Raw genomic sequence first — 8,826 nt, forward strand, 5'->3', positions numbered from 1 at the left:
GAACAAGCAACATGCTGTATTTAGTTATTTCTAATATGTTAGGATATGGAAACAATTTTCAGCTTTAAAAGCACTAAACAGAGGCATTCAAAATATCTAACACAGGTTTCTAAAGAATGATCTTCACGCTATTGATTCAAATAAAGGCCTCGTATATTTCGCACACACAAACAAATTTTAAATTCAACTACATTTTCTGATCCTCCTTTCTTATTTCAAACTTCGGGCGCTTAATAAAACATTATTTATTCAAATTTCTCATTAGGCAAAAATTTCTAAACTCGAGGGTCAAGAGGGAATTCGTGCAAGCATTGACATAATATGCTAGACAAATAAAGACTTCATACCAAACATGGTAATTCAACACAGGGATAAGCTGATGACAGAGAGGGGAACAAGAAAGTAGGAGTAACACTTTTCTTTTCATTTTTTTAGCGTATGAAATGGTGGCAGACTTTTGAACTGTAATTACTACGACAACTATAGAATCTTTCCTTTATGACATTAAATAAACCAAATAGGGGAGAAGAAGATAAGCATAGCTTATACAGAATCGCGAAGTTGAAAGGTTGTGATCATATTAAGTCCAAAAATCATTTCCCTTACTTAATCTTTAAAGAAAAGTAAATTGGGTTTATAGCCATTCCCCTTGCTTTTCCCAGAACAGATTTTAGTACTTGAAACAGTTATTTTATTACTTTTTTTATTTTTCATACTAATAAAAAAAGTAGAAATTATATATATTCCTCATGTATCCTAACAAACAATGACCCCAAGAATTGTACTAACCAACACATAAACTCTCTCTATAACTGTTAATTCGAATTCAATCACAACAAGATTAAACTGCTAACTCAATAATACTTTAAGTTAAGGTAAGGCATTATTAATCCTTAAATTAATCCCTTATGTGTAGAACAAGGAAAACTGAAAAATGACTATTTGCGCAGCTATACTTAAACATCGAATATTTTGAACTTAAACACCTAATTTATAACTGCATTCTCACAGCCATATTTACCCAATCATATCAGAACCGAAGCTAAATCATTTTAAAAGTTAGCCACCAAACCAGCACACATAAGCTTCATCATACAACAAGCAGTTTCGATATCTCACACTAATCAAACAACAACACATTAATAAAACAACAGCGCAAACGAGTACTGAACACACTAATCATCCTTCGAAAAACATAAATTAGCCTTAAAACTAAGGGAAAAGGAACTAAGGATTACATATTAAAGCAGGAACCGAACTAAAACATAACTAATCTCAAGAAGTCGAAAATAAACAGAACTGAAAGAAAATAACACTAAAATGAGGAAGAAGATAACTTTTTTCGGGTGCAGTAAAATGGGACCTTGAATCTCTGATCTACCCTCGAAAACTCTACAATCTCCGAATTCGCGTACGCTCAGATTTGCAATGATAACAGAGGGAAAACGAGAACAAAACAATGACTTGGAATTCAGACTCGATATTCAAAAATATTGAGACTAAAAGAAAACTAATATTTTCTAGGGGTTGAGACGGCTAAAGCTTATGTTTTTGTAGGGGATTTTGCCGTTTTTTTCCCGTCCCTTAAGGATTAAACTCACAATTATTTATAGGTTTTTTAGCTTTTGCGCTGAAGAAAGAGAAAGGGAGCGGGGGAAGTGCGGTGGTTGAAAAAGGAAGAGGAGCGGGGGGCAAACGACGGTGGTGGGTGTTGACACCCAATTTTGTCCCGCCTCTCTTCCAAAACACCTATTTACGCTTCTAATATTTTTTTTTAAATTAAAAAAAACATATAGTTATTTTTACTGAATTATTAGCCTCTTATCAATACCGGTGCTTCATTATTCTATCACAGTTACTATTATTATTATTATTATTGTTATTATTATTGTTATTATTATTATTATTATTATTATTATTTATTACTATTATTATAATTCACAATTTTTTTACATTTTTTCGGCATTGAACCAGCTTACGCACACGCATCGCATTTATCTTTGCATAATTAAATAATAGTTTTATTTTACTGTGGATTTTCAAGAAAATATTATTGCACGACTATTATAACACCATATGATTTTATTACCCGAGTCCTAACAATCACACATTTTTGTATTAAGCAATATTTTGTCACCCTCGGTATATCATTAATTAAAATGGGTCTTTTATTCAAATTCAGAAGCCAAACTATTTCTTGCACTCAGTCTGTATTTTGACTTACCGGACCCCAAAATCAAAGTCCGATTAACTCCTAATATTTTCTTGACTAGACCATATTTTTTATCTCAATTTTTAGACCAGTCCATGTTTTAATTCACTAGTCTATCCTTTTAATACCCAGTCTAAAATTTGACCCGGTCCACAAATGGACCGGGTCCGATCCATTTTTCATCCAAATAAGGGAAACCCTTTTTAAGGTTTCCCCTTCGTTTCCTCATTTCCGCGCCCCTTTTCCTTTCTCCTTCTTCTCCGCCTCCCTTCCCCTTTAATCCCCGAACCCTAGCCGCCTCTCCTCTCTCCCCCTTTTCCTCCTTCTTCTCCGCTTCATCCACCATGCCCTGTTCCCCACTCGTCTTGTCCCCCCCGCTCCTCCTTCTCTCTATTTCCTCAAACACAATAGTACAAAAAAAAACTATAAAAGGGGCTCACAAGAACAGTTTAGAGAGGATTTTTTTGGTTCATGAAATTATCCTAAATGACTGATTTTTCGGATCGTTGAAAACCCCCCAAGGCGAGTCTCTTTTGATTTGAAAAATCCCCAAAATCACCTTGCGAAAACAGTACATCGTGAATTCGAATCTCACAACATCAAACCTGAAGTGTTCCGAAGGTGAATTCAATACCTCAACGCCTCAGTTCACTGCACCCACAAAAGGTCAGTGTGTTCTTTTCTACAAATATGAAGTTTTGATATGTGCATGTGTTTGCCGTTCCAGTCCCTTTTTTGGGGCTGAATCTCAGCTTAGTAATGTAGAGTATTGCGCATGTCGGGTCTAATTTCGATTTCTTAATAATGTTTGTATTCTCATGTTTTAATTTGATTCGAGTTGTGCAGTTGATAGCTGTTAACACCTATATATGCACATCTTGTTTTGATTTAGTTTAATTTTAATTTTGTTAGTACTTAGAGGTTCATGTGAGTTCATGTTTGGTTGGTTAAGCTGAAGGTGTTTGTTTTTCTGGTTTGGTATGTTCGCACTGATGAGGCCTGTTTGAGTGGTTTAACCATCAGCTAGTCCTATGTCGAGATGACCTTTTGTGTTTAAGATCGGTATACTTCTCGAATCAATCTCATGCTAATTCCACTCATATGACTTGATGTTTCTGTGTGTTAGCTACCTTGTGGTTTGCAATTGTTCTCCTCCTCTTCTCACCTCTCTCTAAAAAAAAAAAGAAGCTGCTCTACCCTCTGCTTGCTTATATGTTACTAGAATCTACATGATGCTGTGTGTGCTTTGCCTCTGATCATCGCCTTCAATCTTATTCATCTGGAACCATGCCCCAGTTTATTTGTCACAGATCATGCTTGTTTATTCTACCTTGACTCATGCTTGACCATATGTGCAATTTACAGCCTGAACCTAACCTATAGATTAGTTAGTATCTCTTAGAAGTATTTAGTGTCTTTAGCTCCACACCTGCATCTTACTATTATGCCTAGATATCCCGGTTCTGTTCTATTTGATCCAATGTTGGTCTTTTTTTGTGTCAAAATTGTTCATGTCTATCGTTTAGAATACTATCTGCTTGGTTGCTTGAATTAGGAGAGGTTAGGGTGTCGAGACTGTTTATCAGGTAGTCAGAAAATTGCTGATTCGAGCACTGTCTGTATATCTTTACTTTATCTACTGTTTTGCATATGTCCTAACAGTGCATATTTGGCCTACTGTCTGCATACATCTTCTTTGTTGTCTATCATGGAGGTTCAATTGTTTTATAGACTGTTTGTTCATTTTTCTTTCTTGACAAGTGTGCGATCTTTGTTTCTTCCTCGACTTTGCTTTAAGTTGTTAAAGTTTGATTCTCTTTTCCTTTAAAACTTTGCTCACATCTCTGTGTTCTGGAAACTGAACTAAGGCAAATGTGCAGTTAAACACTTTTTGCCCAGTTTATGTTTCTTTTCTTTCCCTTTGAATGTTACTAAAGATAACTTCTTAAATCAGTAATTTTCCATTTTTTTGCAGAATTGCTTCCTAATCTTCAAATGCATATATGTTAGTTTGCATCCCTGTCCTCATTCCCCTGTCTCTTTCTTACTTTCATCATCTGACTACGAACTCCCTAAATGGGTTACGACATGGTAGAACTTCTTTGTTTCATGAAACATTGGCTTTATGGATGATTCATTCCTCCAAATTCTGCCCGTAACCAAACTGAAAATAAAAGACTCGAGTATTATCATAAGTTGAATGTATAAAGCATGTCCTGGACAAAACCTATTAAACAGTGACACATCTTATCTCAACTTTGTCCATGCCAAAGGCCACTAAGGTTGCATTCTTTTGATTCTGTTTAGTTCTGCGGCTGCTTGGTTTATATGCCACAATTGTGCTTGTATCGGTTATATATGTTTAACATGAATCCAGTGGGCATATTTGGCGATATTGGGTATAGTCGTCAGTTTTTTTGTTTGTAAAATATGGAAAATGTGGACTAAAATGAGACAGAATATCATGGGTACCTCCCTGAAGCAGTCATTCTGTCAAATGTTTTTGCCTATAAGGTTACCAGTTTCGAATTTGGTTCGTTTAAATTTATGCGTTTGTTGCAAGTATATTTGGTTGAAGAAGACATACAGATATATATTTAAAATATGTTCATGGAGAATACATCCTTAGGGATGTATATACATAAGATATATCAAAATACGCACACAACGCTTAAAATCTGATCTGTTTTTGCGCTTATATTTCATATGGGTTTTTTCTTTTTGTTCATCGATTATATAGTCATCCTTTTCCTTTTGTTTCGTGCATGACCATCCCATATGAGTCCGAGGGACCCGTTCTCCTTCCGCGTACGATGTTGGGCTAAAAGCCCAACAAAATCCTCCTACCTCCTCAACCCATCTCTGTCCGCAGCCCAGCTTAAAGAAATAAATTCTGGGCCAAGCCCAATTCCAACAGCAGCAGCAGCAGTCCAGTAATAAAATTTGCTGGGCCGAAGCCCAGCAGTGGCCCAGATCCGAAGGGACTGCTGGGCCGAAGCCCAACAGCAAATAGCAATCTCAAAATGGGCCGAGCCCACTTAATTTTATTTATGCCTTTGTTTCATTTTATGTCTTTTACTTGTATGTATTATTTGACTAACACTTTCGTATTTTTCTGCTCTTCCTTAGCTTAGTTGAACTATTGAGGATCAGTAGAGATAGTTTAGTAAAAGGGTAGTTAGATAAAAAGACCAACGATCAATCCCATAAATTTGTTCTTCTCTTTTATGTCAAAACTATTTATAAGCATCTAATATTTACCTTATTTAGAATAACGGATTTGCAAATGGCCTAATTTCATATTTTTTTGAGTCAAAGGATTCACGTTTTATTATCTCGGGAATTTTGAAACGTCATTAACATGTAAATAGAAATTAAAGAACATTTTGAACTTTCAAAACGCAAAAGTCAATCAATACATCATCGTTTAGTTTGTTTCAAATATTTGTTAAAGCATTATGCAAACCCGTGTTTTCTTTTGCTTATACATTTCATGCGAGTTTTATTAGCATCATTATTTAAAATCTTTGCAACATTTATAAGTTATTTTGTATGGCATTTGCAGTTTCTTTTACGCGAATTATTACATTTTCTACAAATTTCATTCTAAACAGCACTTTTTCTTATATTTCAACCTTAACAATATTTACAAATTTTATGGCATTTGAAGTCTCCTTTTATACAAATCATCATCTTCTTTTTCATAAGTTTTATTTAGTATTTTTATTTTAAATCTTAGCAATTTATAAATTTCTATTTCAAAATAGCATTCTAAAATTCTCTCTTATGCGAATTACTAGTCCCATTTTGACAACCTTATTACTTGAAGTCTTTTTTTTTATTTTTTATAAAATGACATTTAAAATCCTCTTTTGCATAAATTGTTATATTTTACAAGTCTTATCTGCATAAACTATTTTCTTAAAATTTGATACTATATCCAACATTAATTAATTAACCTAAGTTTGGTCGGATAACCGTAAGTTAATGGATTCTAAAGGATGCCTAACCCCTTCCCTTTAGGATAATATAGAGCCCTTATCTAGAATCACATTGGTTAAGCAGACTATTAACGGAGGTTTAGTTTTAACTTTACCTTAGTTAACATCTAGGTGTCCTAATTCACCGTTAAATTAATTAGGTGGCGACTCCTTAAAACAAAATAAACAGGAATCACCAATACGTCATACCCTAATTTAACTCGGTTAAAATGGGGTGTGACAGCTTGGCGACTCCGCTGGGGAATTTAGGCTCTTAACCATAACAACTTAGGTTAATAAATAATTTGTTGGATGCTTTGTTTATTTTGCTTTATTTTGCCTATATTGTTGCTTTATATGCTTTTTAAGTATTTTTATTATTGTTCCATTTCTTATGTGCATTTGTTCTATGTAATATGTATATTAGTGCTTTCATAAACTGGCATTCCGTTCATATCTCCTCCATTTCTGAAAAATTCACACTATCACACGTACACGCGAGGTGTGTTTTGCGCACCCGCAAATTTCTTTCGTAGAATCCAAATTTTAGGAGAGTTGGCGTATGCGCGGGGTGCCCGAGTAACGGGGACCGCGTAGCCTTCTCACTCGAGCAGTCCGCTTGGAAACCTTGTGTCTAGTAAACCCATTCTTAGTCTACTTAGGGTAGAGCGAAAACCAAAACCTTGTAAGGACATGCATCATTTTAAACCTAGGAAGCTTAATACCCTTGGTGTATTAAGTTCATTAGTCAACTTTACCAAACGTCCAAATGAGTCTATGACTCTAAAGGACACTATTCACTATCCATGTGCATTATTTGAAGGACAAATATGTGGAATATGTGGATCTAGTACTCTATAGATAAATATTTCAAGAAAATTGACCTTTGTCGCAGGTTGCGTGGAGCATTCAATTAACGCCGGAAGTTGAAGACAACCAAAGAGAATTAGTGGAGTTGAAGTATTAGATATCTTAGATTAACTTTGAGATGTATTATCGATTGGCATGTAATAATTTTTATTATTCTTGTAAATTAGTTTTAGGAAGAGCTATGGAATGATACATAAAAGACATGTCTTGTCCTTCAAATATTCGTTAGGCCTACCTCTGGCATAAAGAGGTCCCTTGCATTATAAAACGCGATGTATTATGTGCAATAATGTGTTCATTATAAGTTCTTACTTTTCAATTGTCCAGAATCAAGCAGGACTGAAACTGGGACAAATTTTTAGAAGTAGCATAAAAGTGGTCTTAAATGTTTAACCACTTTTAAATAAAAGTCCATCCATATTTTTAAAGTGCGAATAAATTCAAAAAATCGAGTCTTCCTAATCATTTTACAGATTAGAGCCACTAAGTATTTCCTTTCAAAGTCATCCAAATCTCATTACTTTTTCAAAATACATTTTGTATAACTGAAACTCTCCGGCAAAGCAAAATATATGATGAGACATCGAAGAACGTGGATGCGACCGAGACAAGAATCAATTCAAGGACCAAGTTCCCCGATATGCACAAGTCAACCAATTTTCTTTTAAACTCACAATTTTTCTCTGTTGAGACAGGTCCAATTAACATGAACATGGTGCATATATTAAATTATGGGCGTGATCAAAAGTTAACTTTCTTCAAAAGGCAAATATTCTTCAGCGTGGATGCAAAGGTAGCTTATGCCGAATGGCAGACGTCGTTCCACTCATCACGAAATTTCGATTGCAACAGTGGACACAAATTCATCTTCTCAACGAAGGGCAGTAAGTATAATTCTTTCAGATCCAGCTATTTACTCTTATCACTAACAATTGTTTTAGCTCATGACACTCCTCGATGGATCGAATACATATAATCATGGACACTGACTTTGATCACCTATTATTGGTTAGAATTCCTCAATTTCGTCATCACTTCATACATGTTCAAATCATTATCAGATTCTTTTAGAATGAGGTATTTTAATAGGATAACAAGATCGAAATATTGCGTCGTATATCAAATTGTGGGGTTAATTATAGATTTAACTTCTGTCACAACGGGACATGGATTAAGATATGAATATCTTTTTACAATACTATCTCTAAAGTGGACGTGGATTTACATTTACATTGTGGATGCGAGCATGGAAGTGGAAGTAAAATTATATTACAAAAAAAATATACATATAATGGTAGAAAGTGGATACAGATTTATGTTTTCGAAAGTAAAAGTAGATCTATTTTGCGCCGTATAATACGGACGTGAATGTAGATGTAGATTTATTTTGTACCATATAATACGGACGTGAAAGTCGACGTGGATTTATATTTTGTACCGTGAAATGCGGACGTGGATTTATATTTTGAACTATGGAAATGGACTTGGATTTATTTTTCTGCACTCTGGAAGTGGATGTGGATTTATATTTTTGCACCATGGGAAGTAGACATGGTATAGGCGCCCACCTTAGAATGCGGGTATGTCAATTTCAATCCAGGCACCCACCTTATAATGCGGGTATTTCAATTTTCAATTAAGGCGCCCACCTCCGAATGCGGGTATTTTATATTTCAGTGCAGACACCCACCTCCGAATGCGGGAATCTTATATTTCAGTTAAGGCGCCCACCTTATAATGCGGGTATCTCAATTTTCAATTAAG

This window comes from Lycium barbarum, chromosome 8 (assembly GCF_019175385.1).
Source record: "Lycium barbarum isolate Lr01 chromosome 8, ASM1917538v2, whole genome shotgun sequence".
NCBI classification, from domain to species: Eukaryota; Viridiplantae; Streptophyta; class Magnoliopsida; order Solanales; family Solanaceae; genus Lycium; species Lycium barbarum.